Consider the following 13,495-nt stretch of genomic DNA (forward strand, 5'->3'; position numbering starts at 1 on the left):
ATAAAGGAAGACATTTTGCTGACACGCACAACTGGGAAGAACTTTCCCTGGCATTTGTAACTGGAGCCTCAGTAACTGATTGTCCTGAAAAATGATACAAGGAAACTATTCTAGAAGGGATTAGCTCTTAGTTAGGAGATAGAAACAAAGCAGAGTGTTTAAATGCCATGAAATCAAGGAGCGCTCCACAGACCACTCTGGAAGAACAGTTCTGTGTGGATCAGCTTCCTGAAAAAAAGACATAAGAGAAATGCAGAGACCAGGCTCTAGAATGCTTATGTTTGTCTGTCTGTCACTGGGGTTGGCAGTAGCCAGGCAGACAGGTTAGTGACCCCCTGACTCAGCCTCCTTGCAGTCACACAAAGCTTTGCCTTTTCTCAGATAAAAAGTCCCAAGCCCTGCTGACAAAGTCAGCAAGGGATCAACTGTCCCAGTCCTTAGCTAGACACATTTCTCTTTTCCAAGTCCGTTTGAGCCATTTAATTATCATGAATGCTGTCTTAATCAAGCCTGCCTCCAGTCAAGTGGCAGATTCAATACTACTCAATACTGTCTGGCAGAGTAATTGAAACCCATGAAGTGTGTGCAGAACAGTACTCTGCTGCCCTGAAGCTCAAATAACTCTTGAGCATTGCCTTGCCACGATTTTAGACACTGGGAGAGATTTTTGCCTTTAAGAAGCATCATGGGCTCCAGAGCTCCTCCCCCATTTCCACCTCCACTTCCAAGTGAGAACAATTAAATCTCTTTTGCCATTTTTGCCAGCCTGACCCAACTGAACAAGCTATCCACTTTATATATATATATATATATATTTTTTTTTTTTTTTTTTTTTTTTTTTCAGTCCCTTCCCCCCCTATTGACATCCACTACAAGAAAACAGTATTGGCCCATTTGTGCTCCCTGCAGCTATTCAGCCTCTTCTGGGCTGTGCTACATTTGCAGGCTTTCTCTTGGGACAACTGCTCCATGTTAGGTAAAACTACAGTAAAACAAGAAACCGCTGACAGAGGGGTCTGGCCGGAAAGTCAGAAGGTTCACGCAGCATGTTACCAACATCTGGAGTGTTGGACAACATTTAGTCAAGTATTTTGATCACACAATTGCATTATTTGTCATAATAGCATGCACAAAACAAACCTGATGGTATCTAATGAGCTTTTCAACTTCTGCAAAAGGCAAAACCACTAATGCATCCTAGCACTGTGTGTGAATTTCCAATAAGGTTTCCAAGAGGCAAAAAAAGAAAGGTGATAAAAGCCCTCTGCTTCTGTACCCCATCTCCTTCAAAGAGCTGCTGAGCAAAGCGCTAAATGAACATGCTACAAGGTCACCTAAAAACCAGCTCTGACCAGTTAATCAGTGGTTCTTCAAGAACAAAAAAAATACTGAACACTTCAAAATGCAGGTCATAGTTATTATTTACCCTAACTTACAAGGGGAATAGTCAATAAAATAGAAGACTACTCAATCAAAGCTACTGCAGTAAAAAACCACAGAAAACATTAAAGAGAGCATGCAAATTAAGAGCTGTGATACCTGGATAGTGTTTGGCATTAGTAGGCTGAAGAAAAACACCACTGTGTAAAAGATGAATAACGTCTGAAGAGAAGTGCAATTAGGACCAGTTATCACAGGATTTAACACATTATCTCATCAGACTATACCAAACAGGTTCATGAGGATCTTTGTTAACTAAAATCAAATAGATGCTGCTGGAGGAGGAAGTTATTGGTGTTTCCAGTGGCTCACTTGCAGGATAAATGCCTTTGAGATCTAGAGCACCAAACAGGGCACCAAACTACACTTTACCTTTTTATTTTTGGTTTGGTTTTCTACACTGACCATAGCTTGCTCACTAAGCTTTATTCACTCCTCTTTGTGCCTTTTTATTTTGCTCTGCATTACACTGTGCGGGATAATGTTGTTAAACAATGACATTTGTGAATGTTAGAAAAAAATATCCTTTTGAAATAATTCAGTGGGAATCAGCAGAGGAGTTGCATACAAGGACCAAAGATGATTCCATCCCCTCCAAAACTGTGGCTCATCAGAAGAGCTTGAATTTCCCTTTTGATGCAATTACATGCCAGTCTCAATTTTAAAGATACATTTCAGTAGAGCTACTGCCTCTGCATTCTTTTAAACTATTGTGAAGAAATATGAACACAAAAAGATCTATTTTTATATCAATATTCTAAAGGCACATAAAAGGGAATCTAGCTTTGTCCTCATTATTTATACTGTCAATAGAAAGCTTTAACTAAGTTACAGTAATATTATTCAGTTGGATTTGGGTTTTTTTGTCTAGCAAACATATGTGAGCTATAAATCTCAAGAAACAAAAAAAATCTATTTCGCTTTAGGCACTTTTGTATCACCAGCAGGCTTAGGTATGCTTTCAACATTTTGTCTGTTCAATGCTAATGGCAATGGATTAGGCAGATTAGATATGCCTACCAGTGCAGTTCCCCGATAAATTACAGGCTTTCTATCCTCAGCAGGCCCTCAATAATTCCATTTTCTGTGGAAATGAAAATGTGTCTTTGGAACAAAAGAAAGCACTCAGTCTTCCAGCCATTCACAGAAAGTTTTGCTGGTATACAGCCATATATCAAAGCATGCCTACTGTTCTGTAAGTCACCCTGGGAACAGCAGGACTAATGAAGCCTGGTTTCCTTCAGAATCATGTACTACATTTAGCACCCACAGTGTAATGCAGTGCCTGAGCCCTCCAGTGTAACACAGCTGTACTGCCTATGTTCCCTCACAGCAATCTTGCACAATACCTGAACTGCTCCAACACACACAGCTCTGCCTGAGTGTCCTCCCACAGCATTTCTCCACTGCCTCCTCTCCATGCCCTTCCCCTTCCCAGAGTCACCACACTCATCCTTCCTCCTTCCCAGCTCCTGCCAGCCTAGTGCTACATCTGCACTGATGGGTGACCAGCAGCAGCTGAACACAATGAACCAGACCTGAACTCTGTCTCCTCCAACCTGGCAGGAACCACCAAAAGCTGGGCAGAGAGTCCAACACCATTAGAGGGAAGATGGACAGACAAAGGCATACATAGGGTGGTTGCACACACTGTGTTTTCTTTGAAAGCAGAAAATCTAGTCTCTTGAGAAGGCTGCTGAGATACTTCTTGGTGCTTCTTTTCAGGAAACGCTTCAGCATGACAGACTTAGCAGAAAATTTACCCTTCAAAATGTCCTGAGAAAATTATTTTTAATTGCACAACTTCTGCTTCTGGGAGTTTATTCGCACAGCTAACTCAAAAGAGAGAAAATAGCCACTAGGCGTGTTATTAAGTTTTATGCATTTCATTGAAGCCAATAAGAAGCTATCTAAGAAGATCAGTGCTGCTGCCTCAGACTGAGGTTCTCAGCCCTATCTTCCACCTACAGAAAGGCCTTGGCATGACAGAAGAGGATGCGTTATGCAATTCCTCAAAAAAGATGGACTTGTGGCAAGCTGTTCAGTTTCCTCTAGATGTGAGATATCACAGCTGTATCAGCAAGAGATTTAACAAGGTTTTGGTGGCTGTGTTATAAGAGAGATCTCAATAGCAGTCAGACAGTTTTTGTGTTTGTATTTTTAAACTGTGCCATGGAGCCTAGAGCAAAATTTGCTCTACGGAGGAAATGTGCAATTGGAAAAAGTATGAACTCTTGGCAAAATGAACATGGATAGTTGGGGCAAGTCCACAGGATCCAGCCTGTCTTTGTAAATCTTTGGACAGGCTGTTCCATGAAAACTAAATAAAACTAAATAAAAAGCAAGAATGGAAAGATAGGGACACAGTCATGGGTACACTGAGAGTGTCTATATGCTTTGCATTGGAAAAAGGGTTATTTTTTACTACCACCCACATACAATTTCCCACTTCCACCTAACTTCTCAGCTGAAAACTGGGAAACACCAATTTTAGATAATGGGTAGAGAAAAACATATCTGCATACCTATCACAAAAAAGTATTTAGCTGTGATAATAGTCGCCAATGCCCACCTTCTGAGATTAAGAATAAGCTGCATTATATGAAAAGCTATTAACATCAATTATATTGCTTATATGGATTCCTAAATATCTGTGGGTTTTATAAACTTCATCAAAACCACAGACCTCTTCAGCATTCCCACACCTACTGGTATACAAAGTAATGGGAATTGGTTTGGCCCCATCACCATCTTTTTCTACCAGCAGAAGTCAGGGTCTAACATTAATATTTTACTTTCTTCCCTTCCTTTTTTTTCACTGCCTCTCCACAATCCAGGTAGACATTACCTTTTCCTCTAGAAAGAGCCATACCTTTGAAGAACAATATTAATATAACTTGTTATAAATTAAAAGAGGCATTGAGGCAAATAATATTATAGAAGAAAGAGGAATCCCCACATTTGCTAAAATTCTCAATCCCTACATTTGTTAAAATACCCAACAGAATTTCTTGCATCAGAAAGACAGAGTTCTAAATGTGCTTTTAATTCTTGCTTTTTTTGTAGATGATTAGGCTTGGCATAATTACTTGTTTACAAAATGTCAAAATTATACATTTCATTAATTTTTCAAAATGTTTTTACCAGCAATATAGTCAAATGTTGTCTGCAGCAAGTTTTTGCTTCAGAATTTATGTAATACAGAACAAAATTATTCTCCTTCAAAGAACCCTGTCCTCAGACAAATTAGCATTTTAGAATTACTTGATACTTTTAAATATAAGCCTTTATCTTCTAATAATTTGAAATACATTAATCTTTCCTAACTCTATTTGTCACAACTTAGTCTCCTCCTGACATGCTGCAATTCTTGGAAATTATTTGAATCTTGCCCTAAAACCTAGAATTGAAAAAGCTAAAAATATTACAATACATTATTTCAAGTAGGAAGTACATAGAATTACATACATGCATATGTTAAGTCACATTAGCAAAAACTTAGTAGAGCTAGGAAATGAGTTCGGGCTTCCCAGAATCACAGGATTTCACATTCTATTTTTTATTCAAACAAAGCCTAGTCAAATAGAGCTAACCATGACACATAAGATTAAATATTTTTTAAATGCATTATGTTCTCTGCACTGAGCATTCAGTCTGTTCAGCCTAGTACCAACACAGGCTCTCCTTAAATCCTAGACTGCACTCATGGGATAAACTGCTGATTATATCAAAGGAACCTTCTCATTGCCAAAGTGTTTGATACCTGGCTGGCATTTTCCCTAGGCAAGTGTGTTTTGCAAGCTCTATGAACTGTGTTGTGGCTTTTGCTATTTTGGTTCTATGATAGTTAGAAGCAGCAGCTGAGACAGATCCAAGCCTGTCATCTTCTAATCTAAGTCACCACATGCATCATGCTTCATCAGTGATGAAAAATAGAAATATAGCATCCGGACATGTCTTTGGCCATAGCGTGTCCAGAAGACATTTTAATGAAGTCTAACATCCATAGCTCAAATTCACTTTGTGTGCGGCAAACTGAACTATGCAGACAGTGCATTCATCCTCAAAGAAAACTGAAATTACTTTGATTCTGGTAATTGTTAGATCTAATACTAGCAGTGCTTGCGAGAAGAGAGCTCCATGGAATCACTTCAAGGCACCTCAGCAAGATGGATAAAACTAAATGCTACTGCTCCGAGGATGAAAAGAAACTAAGTGCTTCTGTCCTCATTCCTGTGCCAGCAATATTTGGAAACAGCAGCAGAGCAGGGGTGTAGGTAGGGCAGAGGTGATAGGAGTGAGGTTATGGTAGGTGGGGAAGTTGTTGGACTACAGTGGAGAAAGCATGAGGATATGAAGGAGGTCTGGAGGGATTCCCAAATGTCCATGAGGAGTGGGTACCAGCAAGAAATTAGGGGGTTCTGAGAGGGGTAGAATGTTTAGGAGCAGTCAGGGACAGTTTGTGCTTGTAGCAGGTTTTCTTTGCCTCCTTCCCCCCTAACTTCCCCCACTCCTCCTCACAGTCTGACCTCAGTACAGCAGATGCCTCAGCCTATTGCTTTTCAACACTGTATCCTCTTTCCCTATCTTTTTCCCTGGCAGGAAAAGCACCCCAATTCTACCACCATCACTCTTAGATACCATTCTCCAAATATTGTCTTTGTTTCACTCCCCCCAAGAGCTTCTAGCATGTAAGAACAATTAAGTGAACTTGATGGGACTTGGAGGAGAAAAAATTATAAAATGGACCACAATAATCTTTCCTTGCTCTCTTTGCAAGCTGTTCTGGTCAGTTAACACTTCACTCAACATCAGCAAGAATCTTTTCTGACTAGGAAAGATTCCTTCTTGTAAATTCATAGCCCCCTTTGAACAATGCATATTTTGAGTCATCAAGTCTCAGGAACCTGAAAGAAAAGCCAGATGGGAATAGATCACTCTGATCTTGAAACAGTTCAACTATATCTCCTGCTCTTGGGCCCACTACATTATTACATTTCTTTACTTCCAAAAATTCCACTTTGAGGCAGAATGTTTTGTACAGAACACCACCACCACGGGCTAAAAATAAGTTGCATATACCTGTGACTGGAAACAGTACATCAGGGCCAGGAAAATATAAGAAAGTGGGGAATGCATGACAGACAAAGAAAGTGTTTTAAGTAAAATTACCCAGCTGCTGCCAACATTATTTAAGACAGAAAAATCTCCACTGGTTTCTACAACACTGGTCCCATAAATAAACTATCTCTCAGCCTTTATTTAAAGTCTCATTTGCTGCTTTGATGATTGACTTGCTATTGGGGAAAAAATGCCCTTCATTTTTCTAAATAAGCAGCCTACTCATTGTTCTCCACAAAGTCTACACTTGAAACAAGTGTACATTTGTGTCTGTGTAAAAGCTTTCCATTTTGAAAGCACAGTTGTACTAATTTTGGCTCATAATTTCAGGCTTCCCTCTGACAATAAAAATTATGCTACCTAGAGTGATGTAAATTGGGTACCATAATAACTAATTCAATTTTTAATGTCTCTCCCTTTCTCTAATATCAATTACCTTCTGCAACACGCCAGTGTCCTTGAAAAACACTCAAAAAAATTATGCACAAGAACCCCTATACAAGGAAAAATCAAGAGGATGTATGAAAAAAAATAGATCTGACTACAAAGACCATGTAAACCAAGACGAGACCACTGTTCCCCTACAGCTTATACAGTGGTCTTCTTTCATGGGGTTTTTTCCCATCAGCATAGAGTAGATTTTATAGGTCCTCCTCTCCCCCCCAAATCAACTAACTAGGCATCAAATAACACTGGAATAAACACACTCAGTCCACATACGAGCCAGTGTAAGACGGCAAAGCCTTTTCAGGCTGCACTAGAAATTCAGACCAGCTAAGAATCATTTTTGACATTCATGAAATATATAATGTTTGGCCCTTTTTTGAAAAGCAAGTCCAAAGTGATTGAAAAACACTTCCAAAGCAGCATAGCTATATTTCACATTCACTTCTGCATACAGCAATCACATTTATTAGATTGCAAGGCAGACTTGGGCTTCATAATGCAGGGGCAATTATAAACTACCACCATGTAAGGAAAGACATTTAAAGGTGGACAGACAAGCAAAAAGAAATATAAACCATGCACATAAGTTATCTTAAAATAAACCACTTGGAAAGGGAACATGAAAAAAATCTTTACTGCTAATCAAAAAAATTTATAAAAATTTAAGCCAGTAGGATGCCTACATATAAAGGCAATGCTTCTCAAAAATTCAAACACTTGCTATGTAAAAACAGGCTATATTCCTCTCCTTTCCAATACATTGATTTATTTTCTCTTGAAAAGGGAAGCCTTAAACTATTCTAATGAAAACAGTGGTTTTGATTACTTAATTCAAAATACCAAAATGCCTCAGACATATCCTTGATGACAAACATGACATTGTATTCTTTTGCTTTAGTCTAAGGAGCCCTCTAGTGCTCACTAACAGCAACCGTAATATATTATTTAAAATAAGTAAGGAACTTCCTTGTAAATCTCTGCCTATTAGCTCTACCAAACACCTCCAGCTAAGGGGAAAAAAAAAAAAAAATCAATCTGAGGCACTGGATGATACATCTGCATTAAACAAGTAACTTAAATTAAACAGTTTGTTATTTGAAAAATATGTTTACATTGCTTTCTTATAATTTTAAAGGACTCATGGGTTTAAACAACATTTCAGTCATCCACTAATAATTTTAATAAACTAGTAAGCTTATTTATGTATAGAGAAAGAGCCTTCAGTTTTCAAAATTATTCAGCTCTCTCAGTCACCACTGATGAAAATCAGTGACTAATGAGTCATGCTGCAATCATCTCCAGAGAGGTATTTTTTTTCCATAGAGGTTCTATTCAGGTAAGTTCATGAAGGACTACCCCAGTCCACTTTAAACAATTAATTCACTTTAAACAAAAACCTCCACATCATGTTGTGGAGAAAAGGTGCTATTAGCTTAAGACTTATTTATTCACATGCCCCACTCCCTCATTTGGGTCAACAAAACTGCTTGTGGAGATAAGCTGTGAACCACATCACAACATTCCTCAGTGCTACCACAAGCTATAGAAAAAACATATAGAGAATATGGCTTCAAGTTCCCTATCCACCATCTGAGAAAGGATTTTAACCCACTTCTCAACTGAAAGAGCTGCAAAACAGAGATATGGCAATCCATAAAATTGCACAAAATTTTCTTACATTTTGTCTGGAGGAAGTCTACTGATAGACTAATTTGATCCACTCTGTAATGTCCAATATCCTGAGTTCCTGTTCCCAAAAAAGTTTAGTTTAGCAGCACAGTACTTGTTATTGAATCTTCCAACCCCCACCAGTAACAATCACATAATGGATTTCCCAGTGAAGGGTGGTTGCCAGCTATCCTAGAATGAATACCATTCCAATTTTTAAGAGGAAACTGATTCTAATCCAAGCAGCTGTAGTATTAGAATGAAGTTAATACAAAATTGTAACTAATTTCCTTTTCTTATCCTAATACCAGAAATTTACTGTCACTTATACCTTAGAAACACTGTTTTGTCAACTGCAGTCAGAATCCAGATGTGAAAGAAATACACTTTCTCTGCACTTTGAATTTAAGAAACTTCTTACAAACACATGCCAGTATCATACAAAAGTCCATAACCAGACTCTGCAGGAAGCTTTCAAAAAAAAAAAAAAAAACCAAAAAACCTGTGAAGCTCCCCAAAGCACCAAACCTCCCCTCTAGTTTAGCTGAGGACCTATATATCTTGTATTTACTGAGGGACAGACAGAGCCTTTGGTCTTAGCAACAGCAAAATGTTGGATGTAAGACTGCCACCTTGGAGACATGAAACTTGCACAAGAGATTATGAGATTTCTTCAGCTCTCACAATTCTCCTGGACCTCAGTATGCACCCAAAATTGTCCAGGACAAAGTACTTCTATTACCTGAGCGAGGAGTAGGGAATATACATGTCTAGAGGACAGTGAGATGGCAAAGGTAAAACTACAGTGTTCTTTAAGTTATTACTTGGATAGACTAAATGGTTACACTGGTACTTCTACAGCACTTTAACTAGCCTTGATACAGCTCTTGAAAGTGAATTTTAAAAAGTTTCTCAACCTGAAGGATCCTTATTGTCAGCAAGAGAGGCAATTCTTCACCTACACCAAAGCATTTTCTTTAGGGAGATAATGTAATAGATGTCAAAGTATTATGATACTTTATTCCTACTTATTTCATTATTTGTAGTAGTTTTTTATATCCACAGCATGACTGCAATTGAAAAAGAGCTAGAAATGTAATGCTGCAGTGAGATAAAAGCTAATATATTAAATACTCTTACAAAAAACATTATATTTCTATAATTTCTTTATTTTTAGAAAGACTGTGCGAAAGTTTTGAGAATAAAGTTTGGCAGCAAAGACATGCCCTCTGACTGAACTGATATTCATCCTCGAGATGTCATTTCAAAGTCCACCTTTAGATTTGCTTTAGTATAATGTTATATTACGTGCAATCAAAATCACTGCTGAATTAACAGGATTAAGAGGCGTAACATCTGCCTTTGTCTGAGCTCTGTAAGGCAAGTTGGACATATGAAAAGCCACACAGTGACTTCTTGTTCACTCTTCCATTAGGAAGAATATAGAACATGTAACAGCCTTAACTCCCATACGTTTACTTACAGGATTCTTCAGGGACTTGAAAGGATGCTTCTGTGTTGCAGTCACTTTAAGAACAAGAAGTGTAAATTATTTTAAATATGGAATGAAAATGTTAATTCGCTTAACTCAGTTACAGAACATTTGTGCAAAAGCTTTAAAAATGTTTATAACATCCTGGCATTAGTACAAGCTGGTTATATAAAAGTAAATGAAATTTATGTTTCCTATGAAATCTGTAAAATTATCTAGGGAATATAAGAAAAAGGAAAATACATTAAATCCTGTAGTGAATTTAAGTCTATGGAATTATTCTATTGAGGTCATTGATGACAAGGTCAAAGCACATACAACTTCACCAAGAACAACAGTACCAAAGAAAACCTTGTGTTCCCAAAGGAAATTTACTGCTACTTTACTATTATTATATTTTCCCATGCAAATTAGAGTTCAATTCTCAGTATCTTGTTATGATTTCTCTCTTCCTGTGACCTCCATAGGAAAATGAAATGCAGCATGAAAGAAAGCAGACTGATTCTAGAACAAATTAATTATGATGCTCTGACACGGGGGATTGGATTGTTTTATTATATTATTGATAATACAGATTAATTTTGAAGACCCCTACTGGTCCTAGTTCACAGAAACCAGAGATGCCACAAGATTGTTTTGTTAAAACAAGCAATAATTTCAAAGGTCAGGTAAGAACTTTGTATGCCATTATTTGACAGGAACATTTTCAAATACTTTCATGACTCAAAAACATGTTTGACGGCTGCTCTCCAGTCAACTGTCACAAACACAAGAGTTCCTTTTCACCCTGACATAGCCAAAACTATCAACCAATCTATCCCTTGAGAAAGACACAATATACCAAATTCATTCAACATTTTTTCTTCTCCTCCTTGAAAAAAGGTCAGGGTAAGGAAAAAAACATGCACTACAGATCTCTATTGAGAGATGAATCTGCAAAGGTCAACTCAAGTAAGCAAGCATACTTTCTTCATCTGAAAACTGAAAACCATAGCATCTTCTGCAAATGCTTTAAAAAGAACTGTAATTCTGTAGTTACAAAGGTTACAAGGGCTTCTGTCTTCATCTTTTAATAGTACGTTGAACAAAAATAATTTGCAAGCTGTAACTTCACACTTTCTGTTCCACGTTGGATTAATGACCTATTTTTCTTTTCCACTTCCCAGAGAGATTTCAGAAATTAATGCATTTTCCTTCTGCAATCAAAAAGGTTTATGGATCTCATAAGACTTTACACTGATCTCTTCAAATGCCTGTTAACATTACATGTGAAAGTTGAGGAGATTTATATGTTTTCCTGAGATGCTTTCAACCCATTTCAAGTGAAATAAAAGTCAGACATTAAAAGTTTTACAACTGTTTCATGTAAAGTCAAGTATGAACTGAGCTCCTAGTTGAAACTGAAGCTCCTTCAAATTCTGTGGAACCCAGAACAAAGCAGGGAGCTGCTGCACAGTGGCAGTACATGCTACAGCCACCATCCTGCCTGGAAAAATCAGTTTGTAGCCCTGGACTCAATGCTCACTTCTAGCTATGAAAGCTTTAAAGACAGCAGCCACTAGTCCTTCAAATGCCTCACACTGGAAACTGGTTGAATTATACAGAATTAGGAACAGTGTGACATTAAAATTCAGCACTTCAGAGCAAATCGTAACAGTAAACAACCAGAAAAGCAGCCAAACTCTTGGACCTTCCAGAGGCAGCTGGAGTGCTCACCTCTGAGCAGTGGCTGCTCTCCTGGTCCAGCAGGGCAGTTCTGAGCACAGCTCTGCAGTGCTGAGGGGCTGCCTGCAGCTCTGCACAGACTTTAGACAAGCAGTTTTGATGCCCTGCATTTACAGCATTGTGCCTCATGGTAACATATCACATGATAAGCAATATTTGGCACATAAATCTCCAATATTTAAATAACATTATGAAACCTGATTTTAAGCAGTTATTACGTCTGTAATTGTCCTTCCTACAAAAATACTCTCAAACTTTTAGGGTGTCTTCAAAGCTCAAATTTATCAACATTGACGTAATAAAAAAGAAAAGAATGTATTAGAACTCAGCTCCATACATTTAGAACCAGCAAGTTTTCTCTTCTAAAATAAACCTAATTGGGAAGACAACAGGATTTGGGAGTTTTTAAAAGTATTCTTTATATACATTTAACTACTTATTTAATTAAGTAGCAGGGGAAAAACCAATTGTTCTGGAAAGTTGTCCAGCTCCACAAAGCTTCACTGTGTACTTTAATATCTGTGGCTCACATGGCATAGCTGAGCCCTCTTTTGGTACTGGGAGACTGCTCTACGGTCTTCCTTGAGCCTTTTTCAGGCTGAACTACCCCAACTCTCTCAGCCTGGTGTCACATGGAAGGTGCTCCAGGCCTCTGAAAGTCCTTATGGCCTTCCACTGGACTTGCTCCAACAGATCCACATCTTTCTTATGCTGGGGGCCCCAAAGCTGGTCACAGCACTCCAGGTGGGGTCCCACCAGAGCAGAGCAGAGGGGCAGAATCCCCTGCCTCAACATGCATCACACTTCTTTTGATGCAGCCCAGAATGCAACCGGCTTTCATATTCAGTTTTTCATCCACCAATTCCCCCTAGACTCTCTCCACAGGGCTGTTCTCAATCCACTCATTGCTCAGCCTGTATCCATGGTTGGGATTGCCCCAACCCAGGTGCAGGACCTTGCACTTGGCCTTGATGAACTTCATGAGGTTTGCACACTCCCACCTCTCAGGCCTGTCCAGGTCCCTCTGGATGGCATCCCTTCCCCTCCGGCACATCAACCTCACCACACAGCTTGGTGTCATCAACAAACTTGCTGAGTCGGTGTTGCTTGTACTACTCAAGTACAAGCAGTAGTCCTAAACCTAAAATAATGTCAGTGAACAAACAACCCACTGTTTTCTCAGAACACATCCCCCCTTTCCCTTGTTTATGTCATCAGGTTATCTGAGCTGAGCTTGAACAAACAGCTTTATATCCCAAACTCTTCTGCCAGAGGGCCAAGGGAAGAGAATGGGTAATGAACAGGCAAATGACAAATGACTGCTTGGTGGCACTCATCCAGAAGATGGATGTAGAGAGGCAGGAGCTCAGTAAATCCACACACACCAATATTCTGGATGAGGGAGGTCCTCAGGGGCCTTCAATTCCCTCCTGTCACCCCAAGGGTATCGTCATATACACGCTCTTGATCCCTCTAGACATTGTGCCAGTGCTTCTGCCTGTGCTTTAATTCATTCCTGCACCCTTTCATTCCCTAGCTGGATCTCCTGAGCTGATGGACAACAGGACCATCACAGCTCCCTGAATTCCCAGGCAGTAGCTC

At 38.9% G+C, this 13,495-nt stretch overlaps 1 protein-coding gene across 1 annotated transcript in view; it reads right to left on the bottom strand.

Annotated features, from left to right (window-relative positions):
* The window catches only part of RNF144B (ring finger protein 144B), a 76,786-nt gene extending 66,599 nt beyond the window's left edge, over positions 1-10,187 (bottom strand). Inside the window, exon 1 of the mRNA XM_059851591.1 lies at positions 10,160-10,187. The gene's annotated coding sequence lies outside the window, so the exon portion shown is untranslated. The remainder of the gene's footprint in view (positions 1-10,159) is intronic.
* Between the last annotated feature and the right edge of the window lie 3,308 nt (positions 10,188-13,495).

The sequence above is a fragment of the Haemorhous mexicanus genome, chromosome 1 (genome assembly GCF_027477595.1).
Source record: "Haemorhous mexicanus isolate bHaeMex1 chromosome 1, bHaeMex1.pri, whole genome shotgun sequence".
NCBI lineage: Eukaryota > Metazoa > Chordata > Aves > Passeriformes > Fringillidae > Haemorhous > Haemorhous mexicanus.